At 39.2% G+C, this 16,551-nt stretch overlaps 1 protein-coding gene across 3 annotated transcripts in view; it reads right to left on the bottom strand.

The window, feature by feature from the left end:
* Nucleotides 1-14,642, bottom strand: part of LOC133639383 (ETS-related transcription factor Elf-2-like) — a 55,203-nt gene extending 40,561 nt beyond the window's left edge. The window contains exon 1 of one of the 3 annotated variants that reach the window (XM_062032648.1): nucleotides 14,186-14,642. The gene's annotated coding sequence lies outside the window, so the exon portion shown is untranslated. Of the gene's footprint in view, nucleotides 1-1,765; nucleotides 1,907-14,185 lie in introns of those variants that run through there. The other 2 variants (XM_062032650.1, XM_062032649.1) reach the window with 2 other exon arrangements.
* Nucleotides 14,643-16,551: the final 1,909 nt, after the last annotated feature.

The raw sequence follows: 16,551 nt of genomic DNA, 5'->3' as shown, positions 1-16,551 counted from the left end.
CAGATTTTAGCTAAATTGAACCCTCGTGTTGGGGCGACCGGCAAAAGTAGAAGCCCTGCGTATAATTAACACAGGGATGCGCAACGTCACTCAGATGCCATTCCGCAGGCGGTGGAAACGACCACACTGACTTGAATAAAAACGGAAAGAGTCCGCCGCCATGACAATGATGTTTGCAGTCGTTTCGCATCCTGTGGAAATCAGGGGTAAGTTATTGTCAACATACTGCAAGCTGTGGTCATTGTAACCAAAATCAACCATTTCTTGCACATTTACTTCTGACTTTAGCCAGAAACATAAGAAGAATGAGAGATAAAGGAGTTTTGAACCTACGGTAGTTTATTGACATGTTTTACTCCAATCGTGGTTTCATTTTGTTGTAATTGTGTAAAGGGGGATGAAAGAACGGCTACAGTGAAATAAGAAAGGATCTTTAATCTTTATGCACCAAAGCTTTGGAGGTAAGTGGTACTTTCTTTCATGTTGCCCTTTTAACACTTCTTTGTTTGCTTGTGTTAAGTGTTAAAAAACACAATCTGTTTTTGCAAAAATGTGTGTGATAATAATGAAGTTTATATTACAGCACTTGTCGACATAAATGGAGAAATTTTTAATAGAAAGAACTCATTGGGCTCTAAAATGTTAAATCTACAAAAGTGGTCAAGTGTGTATGTCGACCTGAATGGGCCTTTTTTAGTAATTAAAACATGGTGGACCAAGATTCCATGAGTCGGTCGACACACACTGGTTGTCAACATAAACTGGTTGACTTCCATTCTATTGCTGGAAGTAATAAGCAATGTGTAGTCTATAGAGAATATATTTATACTAGCATCCACTTGGTGTTATTTTTCCATGTGATTTCTATTTAATAAACTGCATTGCTCATACTGTACTAAACAGCCACATGCTGTCAAAGTTTCATTTTCGTTTCTATGGTTGACCATACATATCTTGGCCTGGAACACGTCTGTGAGGACATCACAAAAAAAAAATTTTTGGGGGCTATTCAGTTAATTTCTTAGTGAGCTGAAGTTCCACAAGACTGATTAAACACGTATGATGAATTTGTAACTATTGGGCCGTTTGACTTTGGTGGTTCCGCCGTCATTCTTAACAGGAGGCTGTTAACTTTCTGTAACTTTTCCTACTTGTCCCACTGATGAATCATAAGGGGACGGACTACATCAGCGTGGGTGGTAAACTTTTTATACAAACAACACTTTGTTGATGTGCGTTTGAGTTTATGTATTTGCTAGCTAGATTTTCATTACATTGACATTCACAGCACTTAGATCAGTAAAGTAACCCATGACTGATCTAGTGTATTTGCTCATTATATGGAATATTAAACATGTACAGCACAGGGACACACAAAACAAACACATGGACCAATGGAAGACCAGTAATTCTGGCTGGACTTGCAGGTTTCATTGATTCAAGCACTATAGAACCTGCTTGACAACTGAAAGCACGAGGCTGCTATACCTTGTTTTTTGTCAGTCCAAACAAAAAGTATGTTTTCAGCATTTCAACCTAATATCACAAATATTAATTTCTACACTGTCCTACTGCTCAATACGAGGAAATACATTATTGTAGGAGTCCAAAAATGGCCACACTCGCTTCACTACGCCACGTTTTACATTGTTTTCCATGCGTCTTGTTCAAGGCAGTTTACCAATACAGGCTGATACTCCTCCAATCTTGAGGATCACGTCAAGATAACAAAATAAATAGAAATCAGCCATGCATTTGTACTTACAAACTAGATCAGGACATCCTCTGTATTCCCTCTTCTGTCCTTCCCAGAGTGTGTGTAAATCTCCCAACCTTCCTGTATCTGCCATGTATCCTTCCATCTCCACACATTGCATGTGCTGTGTGCATGCTCCCAGGAGGAGGAAGGAGCTGCTCACTACTCCTGACAGCCCTGCCCCTCATCACATGACAGGGGTGGAACCAACACACACACACACACACACACACACGCACACACACACAGACAGTCACATGATTTTTCAACAACAGCCCCTTTGTCGCGAGGTTACACGGCCATCTGGAAAAGACACAACGCCCTGCCTTGTGCCCTGCGATGCCCTCGACTGACGCTAACACAAAGATGACACAACAAGCATACAAGTTCATCAAGTCAGGCTATTTATTTTTGAATTGACAAGCAGGACACACCGAGGCTCCCTTCAAACAATGATCACAAAAGACATGATTATACAGACCTTTAACAGAAAATACTATCACAACAGCCTTTAACAATATGGTTCTGAATCATACCAGCTTTAAGGGACAGTTACATGAAAAGTGTTGGGTACATCCAAGTCGATGTGCTCCATGATCACACTGGCCACCTCACCGGTCGGCATAAACACACTTTTTCTGGGCAGACACAGCTGGTCGCCTTGTTTCACTGCCCCGATTTCCGTACAGTCGAGCTCGGCGTGGCCTATCAATAATTGTTTTCTATTATTATATTTTCATGATCGTGAGAAGCCATAACGGAAATAAAAATCTAATTCGATTAATTGTCCAGCCCCCCCAAAAAACTTCACAAATTTTAAGTGTTCCACTTAGTCCATGATATACCATGTACATATATACAGTATACACACACACACACAAACATACACACACGTATATGTACACGTATATATACATAAACACACACACATATATATACACACTTATATATACACGTACACACACCATGTACATATACATATATATATATATATATATATATATATATATATATATATATATATATATATATATATACTGTATACACACACACACACGTATATGTACACATATATATATATACACACACATATATGTATACACACTTATATATGCACATACACACACCATGTATATATATATATATATATATATATATATATATATATATATATATATATATATAAATATATATATATATATATATATATATATATATATATACTGTATACACACACACATACGTATATGTACACATATATATACGCACACACATATATATATACACACTTATATATACACGTACACACACCATGTACATATACATATATATATACATACATATATATACACACATATATATATATACATATATATATATATATACACATATATACTGTATAGATATAAATAAATATATATATATATATATATATACACATATATACTGTATAGATATATATATATATATATATATATATATATATATATATATATATATATATATATATATATATATATATATATATATATATATATATATATATATATATATATATATATATATATATATATATATATATACACACACACACACACACACATATATATACACACATATAATAATAATAATACCTGAGATTTATATAGCGCTTTTCTAAGTACCCAAAGTCGCTTTACATGTAGAACCCATCATTCATTCACACCTGGTGGTGGTAAGCTACTTTCATAGCCACAGCTGCCCTGGGGTAGACTGACGGAAGCGTGGCTGCAATTTGCGCCAACGGCCCCTCCGACCACCACCTATCATTCATCATTCAATTCACCGGTGTGAGTGGCACCGGGGGCAAGGGTGAAGTGTCCCGCCCAAGGACACAACGGCAGCGATTTTTGGATGGTAAGATATATATGTATATATATATATACGCACACACACATATATATACACACTTATATATACACGTACACACACCATGTACATATACATATATATATATATATATATATATATATATATATATATATATATATATATATATATATATATATATATATATATATACAGGTAAAAGCCAGTAAATTTGAATATTTTGAAAAACTTGATTTATTTCAGTAATTGCATTCAAAAGGTGTAACTTGTACATTATATTTATTCATTGCACACAGACTGATGCATTCAAATGTTTATTTCATTTAATTTTGATGATTTGAAGTGGCAACAAATGAAAATCCAAAATTCCGTGTGTCACAAAATTAGAATATTACTTAAGGCTAATACAAAAAAGGGATTTTTAGAAATGTTGGCCAACTGAAAAGTATGAAAATGAAAAATATGAGCATGTACAATACTCAATACTTGGTTGGAGCTCCTTTTGCCTCAATTACTGCGTTAATGCGGCGTGGCATGGAGTCGATCAGTTTCTGGCACTGCTCAGGTGTTATGAGAGCCCAGGTTGCTCTGGTAGTGGCCTTCAGCTCTTCTGCGTTTTTGGGTCTGGCATTCTGCATCTTCCTTTTCACAATACCCCACAGATTTTCTATGGGGCTAAGGTCAGGGGAGTTGGCGGGCCAATTTAGAACAGAAATACCATGGTCCGTAAACCAGGCACGGGTAGATTTTGCGCTGTGTGCAGGCGCCAAGTCCTGTTGGACCTTGAAATCTCCATCTCCATAGAGCAGGTCAGCAGCAGGAAGCATGAAGTGCTCTAAAACTTGCTGGTAGACGGCTGCGTTGACCCTGGATCTCAGGAAACAGAGTGGACCGACACCAGCAGATGACATGGCACCCCAAACCATCACTGATGGTGGAAACGAAAGCAAATTTTGCATTTCCTTTGGAACTCGAGGTCCCAGAGTCTGGAGGAAGACAGGAGAGGCACAGGATCCACGTTGCCTGAAGTCTAGTGTAAAGTTTCCACCATCAGTGATGGTTTGGGGTGCCATGTCATCTGCTGGTGTCGGTCCACTCTGTTTCCTGAGATCCAGGGTCAACGCAGCCGTCTACCAGCAAGTTTTAGAGCACTTCATGCTTCCTGCTGCTGACCATGCCAGCATGTCCTTCTGGATATGCTGGCATGCTTACATTTAAAAGATTTCAAACAAATCCATCTATCTGTTTTCTACATTAACTTTAATCTGACTCATTTGAGCAATGTATAAACATATTTTGTTGTAAGTTACAAAAACGATTTTACATTTCATATTTTACAACTTTTATAGTTTTACGTATTATAGCGACTATCTTTTCAAACGGGGTGCAGCACTAATTTCCCTTAGTCAGTTTTGGTCTTGCACATCTATCTTCTTCTTCACTTTATTCCTGACACAACCATTTCTTTTTTTCTTTTTTATTTCCGCCTGTGTTCAGTTCTCAGAGACACAGCAATGACAAGCTGACAATCGATCTGACATCACTCGAAACCCGAAACAGAAGCACCTCCTACTGACTCGTGATTAATCAGACCATGCCGAGCTGAAACACATTGCTATTTTCAATATTATTTGTATATGTACAGTACAGGCCAAAAGTTTGGACACACCTTCTCATTTCAATACATTTTCTTTATTTTCATGACTAATTACATTGTAGATTGTCACTGAAGGCATCAAAACTATGACACCTGTGAAGTGAAAACCCTTTCAGGTGACTACCTCCTGAAGCTCATCGAGAGAATGCCAAGAGTGTCCAAAACAGTAATCAGCGCAAAGGGTGACTATTTTGAAGAAACTAGAATATAAAACATGTTTTCAGTTATTTCCCCTTTTTTGTTAAGTACATAACACCACATGTGTTCATTCAATCTACAATGTAAATAGTCATGAAAATAAAGAAAACCCATTGAATGAGACGGTGTGTCCAAACTTTTGGCCTGTATTGTATAAGGGGGCGTGGTCTGGGGGTGCCAAGCCACGCACATGTCTGCGGTGGATTCCAAGTAGATTGCAATGTAACAAAGAAATGTGCTTAGATTTGTGCGTGCAAATTCTTCAATACATCTGAATTTTTAGTTTCGTTCACCATTTTCTGAATTTGATCATACGTTCATATTTAGTAGAAAAGCCACACAACTGTTAGGACATGAGGCCCCAGGACCTTCTGCACATACAACAACAAGCCCTGGTTTACATTGGAGCTCCACGATTAATCAAAGTCAAATCGACCCCAAGGTTTGAATTAGTGCGATTACATAACCGCAAGAGGCTGAAGAATTATTAGGCCTCATGTTTATTCGTCTCTCCCTTCAACTGGGAGAAAGAGGTCTCACTCTGCATAGTTTTTGTTGATTAAGTCTTCAGTTTAAGAGCATGGTGTAGAGTTGTAGACAAAAGCTCTGAGCCCATCTGCATGAAGCCAAATATTTTTAGGCTAAATTATTGCATATTGATCTAATGTGTGGCACCTTGAGTGACAAGGATATGTTGACTGACAGTCTAAAAGTAACATGTCTTCCTTAACTCGTTACTTTTGCAGTTTTATGCGTACTCGGGTTTCCTCTCACCTCCAAAAGACACGCACCGGAGGATAGGCTGATTGGCAACACTAAATTGGCCTTAGTGTGTGAATGGTTGTCTGTGTATCTGTGTTGGCCCTGCGATGACGTGGCGACTTGTCCAGGGTGTACCCTGCATTCCGCTGAAATAGGCTCCAGCCCCCTCTGCATTTATATGTATAAAATATAAGCATCCCAAATAGAATAGCAATTTTGGAGAGAATAATTGTAAATAGTTTTTTTTTCTCAAAATCGTGCAGCCCCACAACCATCACCCCAACACTCAGTCTCTACCCGACCTGCTTCCCCTAAAACCCTTCCTCCCTTTCCCTCTGACCCCCCACCTGCATTGACGATCTATGGAAAGGATGTGCGCCAGATTACCCACAAACAAAAGATCAGAAAGGCTCCAAGGACCAGACTGTGTGAGTCCCTCCTGCCTGAAAGTCGGTGCTGAGCAGCTGGTCCCCATCTTCACGCAGATCTTCAACTCTTCACTTCAGCTGTGCGAAGTGCATTTTAGCTTCAAAGGCTCCACCATCATCCCAGTCTAAAAAAAATCTGCCATCGCAGGAGTCAATGACTACAGACCCATAACCCTGATGTTTGTGGTCTGGAAGAGATAGGTGCTGCGACACCTGAAGGTCATTACAGGCCCTCTGCTGGAACCCCTGCAGTTTGCCTATTGGGCAAACAGGTCAGTGAGGTATGCAGTCAACATGGGACTGAACCACATCCTGCATTACCTCTATTCCCTAGGGACCTACACTAGGTTCCTGTTGATGGACTTCAGCTGTGTATTTAACAGTATCACGCTAAATATCCTGTACCGCAAACTCACCCAGCTCACAGTGCCCTTGTTCTGTCGAATCGAACTGCATTGTCCAAAAGGGCTACCAGTTGCTATTCCTGTTTAAACAGTGATAAAAACAAAAATGTAAGTCTAACATTATTTGTGTCAATGTGAACTTCCTCCTGCTGTTATTATCTACATACTTTGCTTGCTGTCCGTTAATATACAATGTGAATTTCCTTACTCTGCAAGTATCTACATGCTTACTGATCAGAAAACACAATAAAATAAATATAATTTAAAATATTTGTAGTGCGAGTGACCAAGGGAACGCGAGGTAAGTCAACACAAAGTACTTAATATGATTAATTTTGGTAGCTTTGGGTAGCTCATTTTGACAAAGCAGCTCGATTTGTTAGAACACCGGCCTGACTGACAGGGGGCAGCCGGTAAGGCTGCAGACCATCACATCCAGCACCCGGACAATCGTCATTTCACCCTCTCCAGGGGTGTGTTCTTTCCCGAATGCTTTTCTCCCTCTACACCAGAGGTCAGTAACCCAAAATGTTGAAAGAGCCATATTAGACCAAAAATACAAAAAACAAATCTGTATGGAGCCACAAACATTTTTAAACCTTACAAAAGACTTATATTGATGGTGCAAGTGTCTATAGTACATTAGACGATTATCAAAATGACTGTGTCTTCGTTGACAGAAATGTTGAAATCTAATATTTATTCTACACATTTTTTACAACATTGGAAAACATTAGTAAATCACAGGCTACTCAGAAGGTGAGATAACTCCTGGAAATTACTGACTTAGAATGGTCAAAGTTATAGATGTGTGTGTCCAGGTTAAACGAAACGGCAGGCTGCCTTCTTCTAATGGATTTATTACAATATTTGGCAAGCTGGGTAATGTTTGGAACAACATGGCACACAAACAGAAATGCAGCCAATATTACATAGAGATAATGTGTCATGAGACTTGCATAAATAAATTAAATACACAGATGAATAAATATACCTACATACATACTAAATGAGGCAAAATGATGCTATATGTACATACAGCTAGCCTAAATAGCAGGTTAGCATCAATTAGCTTGCAGTCATGCACTGACCAAATATGCCTGATAGCACACCACACAAGTCAATAACATCAACAAAGCTCACCTTTGTGCATTCCAGCACAGCATAAAAAGTTTGGTGGATAAAATGTGACAAAGAAGGAGTGGCACAAAACACGTGTTACTGTGGCAGCGACGGAGAAAGTTAAACACATAAACAAATTGTTGCGTCACAGTCCACACAACTATGGTGAGTTCAAGGACCACCGAAACTAGTAGAACAAAACGGCGCTCGCCAAATACTCATCGGTAAAGCATAAACAAACATATTAAAACAGTGGGCTCTCTAACAATTAGTAATGTTTGTGTCATGTTTTTCCTCCTACAGAAACCATATTAAAACAAAAACTTTTTTTTTTTCTTTTTCATTTTCATACATTTTTGAAAAAGCTCCAGAGAGCCACCAGGGCGGCGCTAAAGAACAGCAAGTGACTCCAGAGCCGCGGGTTGCCAACCCCCGCTCTACACCAATGATTGCACCTCAGGGGGCCTTTTTGTGAAACTCTTGAAGTTCGCGGACAACACCACCCTCATCAGTCTCATACAGGATGGTGATGAGTCTGCCTACAGATGGGAGGTGGAACAGCTGGCTCTCTAGTGCAGTCAGAACCATCTGGAGCTGAACCCGCTCAAGACTTTGGAGATGACAGCGGACTTCAGGAGAAGCCCCCCTCACTTCCACCCCGCTCAACATTCTGAACAGCACAGTGTCTACTGTGGACTCTTTCAGGTTCTTGGGATCCACAATCTCACGGGACCTGCCATATAGACACATATGGACTTCCTGCGTCAGCTCAAGAAGGTAAATTTGTCTCAGGAGCTGCTGATCATGTTTTACACATCCATCATTCAGTCTATCCTGTGCACCCCCATGTGGTTTGGCTCTGTGACCAAGTTGGACAGACACAGACTGTAACAGACGATTAGGACTGCAGAAGAAAAAAAATCGGTGTTGACCTTTCCCCCATCCAGGACTTATCCCGGTCCAGAGTCAGGAACCGGGCAGGTTACTGGTAGCATCACAGCAAAACCCTCACACCCTGGTTACAAACGGTTCAAACTACTCCCCCTCGGCAGGCGTTACAAATTACAGTATGCCAAAACAACTCATCATAAGAATAGTTTCTTCTTTCAGGCATCTGATGAATGCTGTGAAATAACTCTGGAACTAATCTGTCACTGTGAATGTACCAACTCATATTCTCCTCATCATCGTTTTGCTTTGCTCTATTCACCAATGCACTATTATTTATTAGCCTTGTACATATTAGTAATTTAAGTACTTGTTAGTATTTTTAGTTAAGCGTTAATATTGTTTAGTTTTTTTACATTGAACGAGAGAGCACAGCCTACCAAGTCAAATTCCTTGTGTGCTAAACATACTTGCCCAATAAAGCTGACTCTGATTCTGATTTTGATTATTAAATCATCAAGTAGCTATTAAATTATAAAATGATATTGCTGAGTAGACAATATGTCTAATCTCTTTATTTCTGGCGGTGTAAATTGACACACACAGGATTCTCTCTTCATCAGCTGTCTTTGCAGTGCGATGCCCTCCTTTGTCACAGCCATTTGAGCCTAACTGTGCCAGTTTGCACGCACATTTCTATCGTGCTAAATAAAGACGTGAACAGTGGTTTCAAAACATTTTAGGTCCTCAATGATTATATTTGCATCTCCTCCTCGCAGTATTGTGGCCATTCTAATAATCAGCATATATTATGTATATACATTAAGACAAACAAGCAAAATAATGTTCTCTTTTTAATTTGCTCATTATGTGATCCTCTGTGCACAAGTTTGGTGGATCAGCTTTTTTTTTTTTTTTTTTTTTCATAAAGAAATACAATCATGTGCGCTTACGGACTGTATCCCTGCAGACTGTATTGATCTATATTGATATATAATCTATATATTGTGTTTTTTATGTTGATTTAATAAAAACAATATATATATATATATATATATTTTTAATTATTATTATTTTTATTTCTTGTGCAGCCCGGTACCAATCGGCCCGGTGGTTGGGGACCACTGATCTAGAGGGCTTATATAGTGGGAGCATATCAGTAATATACTTCGGCCCTAGACCGTGTAGTGATTTATATGTGAGCAGGAGGATTTTGAAATCAATTCTGATGTACAGGGAGCCAATGTAAGGATTTAAGAATTGGTGTAATGTGCTCACATTTTTTGGTCTTTGTTAGAACTCTAGCAGCAGCGTTCTGAACAAGCTTTAGCTGCCTGACAGTTTTTTTGGGAATACCTGCAAGGAGACCATTACAATAGTCTAGACTACTGGTAATAAAGGCATGTATAAGTTTTTCTAAGTGTTGAGCTGACATGAGCCCTCTAAGTCTTGTTACATTTTTGAGGTGATAGTAGGCCGATTTTGTTACTGATTTGATGTGACTGTCGAAATGTAAATCAGAATTTAAAATAACCCCAAGATTTCTGGCTTTATTTGAGGTTTTCAGGGACAGTGATTGAAGGTGTTGGATGACTTTAAACCTTTCTTTTTTAGCACCAAAAACAATTATCTCAGTTTTATCTTCATTTAGTTGTAGGAAATTTTGGCACATCCAGTGTTTGACTTTCTCAATGCACAGGCACAGAAGATCTATGGGGCGATAGTCATTTGGTGATAGCGCTACATAGATTTGGGTGTCATCGGCATAGCAATGATGGTCAATGTTATTATTTTGCATGATTTATCCTAGTGGGAGCATATAGATGTTATAAATGGAAGCAAAACACGTAAGTCTTGCTTGTCAAAGTTGTCCCATCAGGTGGAGGTTTCACAGCCATCATATCCAAAACAGCTGACTGTCATAAGCGCTGGCGGAAGTGTCTCAAAGCCCATCTTAATGTCTTTCTTATTAATGTCGAGTGAAAATAGAAGCACGTTTACGTTCAAACATACAGTAAGTCCTCTTATAGTGTGTTTAAAGGCAGCAAGGCATTGTTGTTGAGCCTAGAAATGACAGCACACAACAGGGACGTCATCACAAGTCTCCATTTGTGCCGTGTACACGCTAAGCCAGGGGTGTCAAACTCATTTCAGATCGGGGGCCACATGGAGAAAAATCTACTCCCAAGTGGGCCAGACTGGTAAAATCATGGCACGATAACTTAAAAATAAAAACAACTTCAGATTGTTTTCTTTGTTTAAAAATAGAACAAGCACATTCTGAAAATGTACAAATCATAATGTTGTTGTTTTGTTTTTTTACACTTACATGTTGCGGTTAATAGTATTCTCTCTTTATTTGTCGTTATTTATATTTTCTGAATAAATTATGTGATAATGTTCATCAGTCATCTCATTGGTGTTAATTTTCAATCTTTCAAGATACATGTTTTTTATCAAAATCTAATTACAGGATGTTATTTATGTAGTTTGCTCATTTTCCTCGACTGATGTACTAAGATCATGTGGTTTATTTTGTACATATGTAGCATCATCTACAAAGATACAAAGAATTGCTATTGCGACATCTAGTGGACACATTTAGAACAGCAGTTTCTTTCATTAAAAAATGTCAGGTTAATTTTTATACTTAGCAATCTCATCCCGCAGGCCGGATAAGACCTTTTTGCGGGCCTGATCCAGCCGTCGGGCCGTACGCTGGACACCCCTGCGCTAAGCGGAGAATTTTGGAACTCTACACTTTGGCCAGCGTTTGCAAAAGTCGGCGCTTTTAAAGACAAAAGTATGCGTCTGCGTGTGGTCAAGAGGCCTAAACGCAGAGATAAGTATGCGTTTATTAAGTATCTGTGTTCGTGTGGACATGGCCTTAAATATGACCAGGAGCCGCACTTTGAACACCAACCACAGTTTGCAGTCATTTCTGTCAATAGAATTGTCAACTAACTTAATACACAATTAGGTTACATCGAAGAATAAATTGTTTGACGCGGTTTAGTTTTTTAACAGTTGACAGAATGTATCATGTAAAGTGGATTGTAGGGAGAAATTGTGGGAACTTAAATGCAAACCACTACCATGTTTTCTGGGTGTCCGCCCTGAGATCGGTAGGTTGTGAGTTCAAACCCCGGCCGAGTCATACCAAAGACTATAAAAATGGGACCCATTCCCTCCCTGCTCTGCACTCAGCATCAAGGGTTAGAATTGGGGGTTAAATCACCAAAAATGATTCCCGGGCGCAGCCACCGCTGCTGCCCACTGCTCCCCTCACCTCCCAGTGGGTGCTCAAGGGTGATGGGTCAAATCCAGAGAATAATTTCGCCACTCCTAGTGTGTGTGTGAAAATCATCGGTACTATAACTTAACTTTTCTGGGACTGCTCCGCCTTATAGGACTATTGGAAAGAGATAGACCAAGCCCTACAGGATATTTTCAAATGTGAAATACCCCTTGAAAGTAAGACTTTGTTTTTCGGACATGTACCTCGGGATTGGCAGAAAAAAGATAAACACTTTATGAATATCCTACTAGTGGCCTGTAAAAAGACCATTACTAGGAAATGGATATCGCAGGAGAGCCCAACTTTGAAGCAATGGATGGAAATCACAATGGACATATATAAAATGGAAAAGATAACTGCTTTTATTAATTATAAATTGGAGAAATTTACTTCATACTGGGAAAACTGGGTCAATTATGTCACGCCCCATAAACCTGATTTAGATTTCTCGAGTTATGATTGCTCCCTATATGTCTATATCCATCCATCCATTTTCTACCGTTTATCCCTTTCAGGGTCGCGGTCTATATATTTTTTTAAATTATTGTGGTCTTGATGGCTTCAACTGGCCAGGATCTTCAGCTCTAACTGGATAGGTTCGCAGCAGAGTGTGAAGCGACTGGGATGAGAATCAGCACCTCCAAGTCCGAGTCCATGGTTCTTTCCCGGGAAAGGGTGGAGTGCCATCTACAGGTTGGGGAGGAGACCCTGCCCCAAGTGGAGGAGTTCAAGTACCTCGGAGTCTTGTTCAGGAATGAGGGAAGAGCGGATCATGAGATCGACAGGCGGATCGGTGCGGCGTCTTCAGTAATGCGGACGCTGCATCGATCCGTTGTGGTGAAGAAGGAGCTGAGCCGGAAGGCAAAGCTCTCAATTTACCGGTCGATCTACATTCTCATCCTCACCTATGGTCATGAGCTTTGGGTTATGACCGAAAGGACAAGATCTCGGGTAGAAGCGGCCGAAATGAGTTTCCTCCGCCGGGTGGCGGGTCTCTCCCTTAGAGATAGGGTGAGAAGCTCTGTCATCCGGGGGAACTCAAGAGTAAAGCCACCGCTCCTCCACATTTAGAGGAGCCAGATGAGGTGGTTCGGGCATCTGCTCAGGATGCCACCCGAACGCCTCCTTAGGGAGGTGTTTAGGGCACGTCCGACCGGCAGGAGGCCACGGGGAAGATCCCTCGGGAGGAGATGGACGAAGTGGCTGGGGAGAGGGAAGTCTGGGCTTCCCTGCTTAGGCTGCTGCCCCCGCGACCCGACCTTGGATAAGCGGAAGAAAATGGATGGATGGATTTTATTTGATTTCTGATTATTATTATTATTATTAGTAATTCATTTTTTATTTTATTTTTTACTTGTTTTTCTTTATTCAATTGATTTACCTGTAAATATTATTTTGTTTTCTTGCTGTTTCTTTCTTTTAGGGGGGTGGTGGGAGTGGCATCGCTGGGATATAAACAAAAAAATATTTTGACATTTGGGGCAGACAACAAATATATGATGTATGTAACTATGATGTAATGGATAGGAATGTCTGATGCTGGATGTCAATAAAAATTAAATGGAAAAAAAAAAAAAAAGTAAAGTGGATTGTGAGATGGTGACACTACTGGGTACGAATGACTGAACTATGTTCAACTAAGGATGACACGAACAATAAGGAGCACCAGCAACAGTTCAATAAGTGGAGAAAAAAAAAAGAAATATGTGGCACAGAAACACAATATTGGTTGGCTAACATTAGCTAGTTAGCTTGCCCGGGCGACAACATCGAACTGTCAAAGCTGAGTAATAATAAACTCACCTCCCGTCAATGTATCCCCTTTTTTTGCTTCTCTCCTCCTGGCGGAAAACTTGACAGCGCAACAAGTTGGACTTTCACTGGGCAGCCATTGGGAGGTTCCTGTGTGTGTTTGTGTAGCTAGTGCTAATATGCTAATGCTAATGTAGCTCACTAGGCTAGCTTCCTCGGCTTCCGTAGGCGTTATTAGACGGCGACCTTCCCGGTGAGGAAAGTGGAAAAATAACAGAATAGATAAACCGTCATAATGGCGTTTTTTGTTGTTGTTTTGTTTGTAAATGAACATTCCATGGTTGATTTGCTTGATTGGTGGACAAGGTGACTGGTTTTGTTTACGCCTACAAACACGCAATACGTCACGCCGCCAAAGAACCAGCGTGTTTTTGTGGCAACAAATGAACACTGTACATGTTGCAAGTTCGTGGAACAACACGGAGATTTGCCAGGCTACCAGCAGGGGCGCCAGACCTAAGGGATACAGCAGGTAAGGTTATATTTTTGCCTCATTCCTGTGAGAATCCTGCGTGTGACTGAAGCATTAAAGCAGTACTAAGACACTTTTCAACCTTCATATATTTCCATAACTTTTGTGACGATGCATCGACTTACGTGTTGAATGACACATACGTATACGGCAGATATGGCTGAAGCTCGGAGGAAATACCGCCGACGTTTCCAAAGCAAAGGTGAGGTGTATTATAGATGTATATGTGTATATATATGTGTATGTATGTGGAAGTGTATGTATACGTATATGTGTATATATGTATACCTATATGTATGTATATGTGTATATATGTATACCTATATGAATATGTATGTATATGTATACGTATATGTGTATGTATGTGAATGTATATGTATGTGGAAGTGTATGTATATGTATGTTTTTATTTGTGTATGTATATGTATGTTTGTATATGTGTATGTATGTATACGTATATATATATATATATATATATATATATATATATATATATATATATATATATATATATATATATATATATATGTGTATACGTATACTTATACGTATGTGCAAGTATATGTGAATATATATGTATGTGGAAGTGTATGTACAGTATATGCATGTTTGTATATGTATGTGTATGTATATGTACATGTATAATGTATATGTATGTATACGTATATGTGTATGTATATATATATATCGGCAGGTGAACGTGAGACCAACACTCGGTATAGGGCGGTATAGTTCGGTTGGTAGAGTGGCCGTGCCAGCAGCTTGAGGGTTCCACGTTCGATCCCCACTTCCGCCATCCTAGTCACTGCCGTTGTGTCCTTGGGGAAGACACCTTACCCACCTGCTCCCAATATTGGGTTTCACTATGTAAAAGCGCTTTGAGTCACTAGAGAAAAGCACTATATATATATAATTAATTTCACTTCATATATTGTTTCATATATTTATATATTGTTTAAAACTGCTCACAAATACACTTTTAAGGTATTCTGTTTGCCTAAAATTGGTGTTGTCTGTTTTATTCTGATAATGATCATCAACAGATTAAAGTCAAAATCACAAAAACCTTTAAAGGATCTTGACTAATTTCAAGTAAATCAGTTCGGAATACCGACATTATATTTACTTGGAATCACATCAGTACCAAGATGTGCCGTATCGCCCATGCCTGTCATATGTCTAATTGCCATATACCAATTAGAATGGTATATGGCAGTGGTCCCCAAACTTTTTGACTCGAGGGCCACATTGGGTTAAAAAAATGTGGACAGATTTAAAAAAAATAATAATACAGAAAAAAAATATATATATATATACTTTATATACAGTATATTTGTTTTATTTTTTTTAACTTGGGACTTCCGGCAGGCCATATTTTGGACACTGGCGGGCCGTATCTAGCCTGCGGGCTGTAGTTTGGGGACCCCTGGTATATGGTATCAGAGGGCTGGTCTTGAATTGGGTAAGAAGCTACTTGATCAACAGGAAGCAATACATAAAGCAAGGAGAACCCACATCTACAGCGCTAAATATACACTACCGTTCAAAAGTTTGGGGTCACATTGAAATGTCCTTATTTTTGAAGGAAAAGCACTGTACTTTCAATGAAGATAACTTTAAACTAGTCTTAACTTTAAAGAAATACACTCTATACATTGCTAATGTGGTAAATGACTATTCTAGCTGCAAATGTCTGGTTTTTGGTGCAATATCTACATAGGTGTATAGAGGCCCATTTCCAGAAACTATCACTCCAGTGTTCTAATGGTACAATGTGTTTGCTCATTGGCTCAGAAGGCTAATTGATGATTAGAAAACCCTTGTGCAATCATGTTCACACATCTGAAAACAGTTTAGCTCGTTACAGAAGCTACAAAACTGACCT

Source organism: Entelurus aequoreus, linkage group LG22 (assembly GCF_033978785.1).
Source record: "Entelurus aequoreus isolate RoL-2023_Sb linkage group LG22, RoL_Eaeq_v1.1, whole genome shotgun sequence".
Lineage (NCBI taxonomy): Eukaryota > Metazoa > Chordata > Actinopteri > Syngnathiformes > Syngnathidae > Entelurus > Entelurus aequoreus.
The sequence above is the reverse complement of the archived record's forward strand: the minus strand, read 5'-3'. Positions and strand labels throughout refer to the sequence as shown.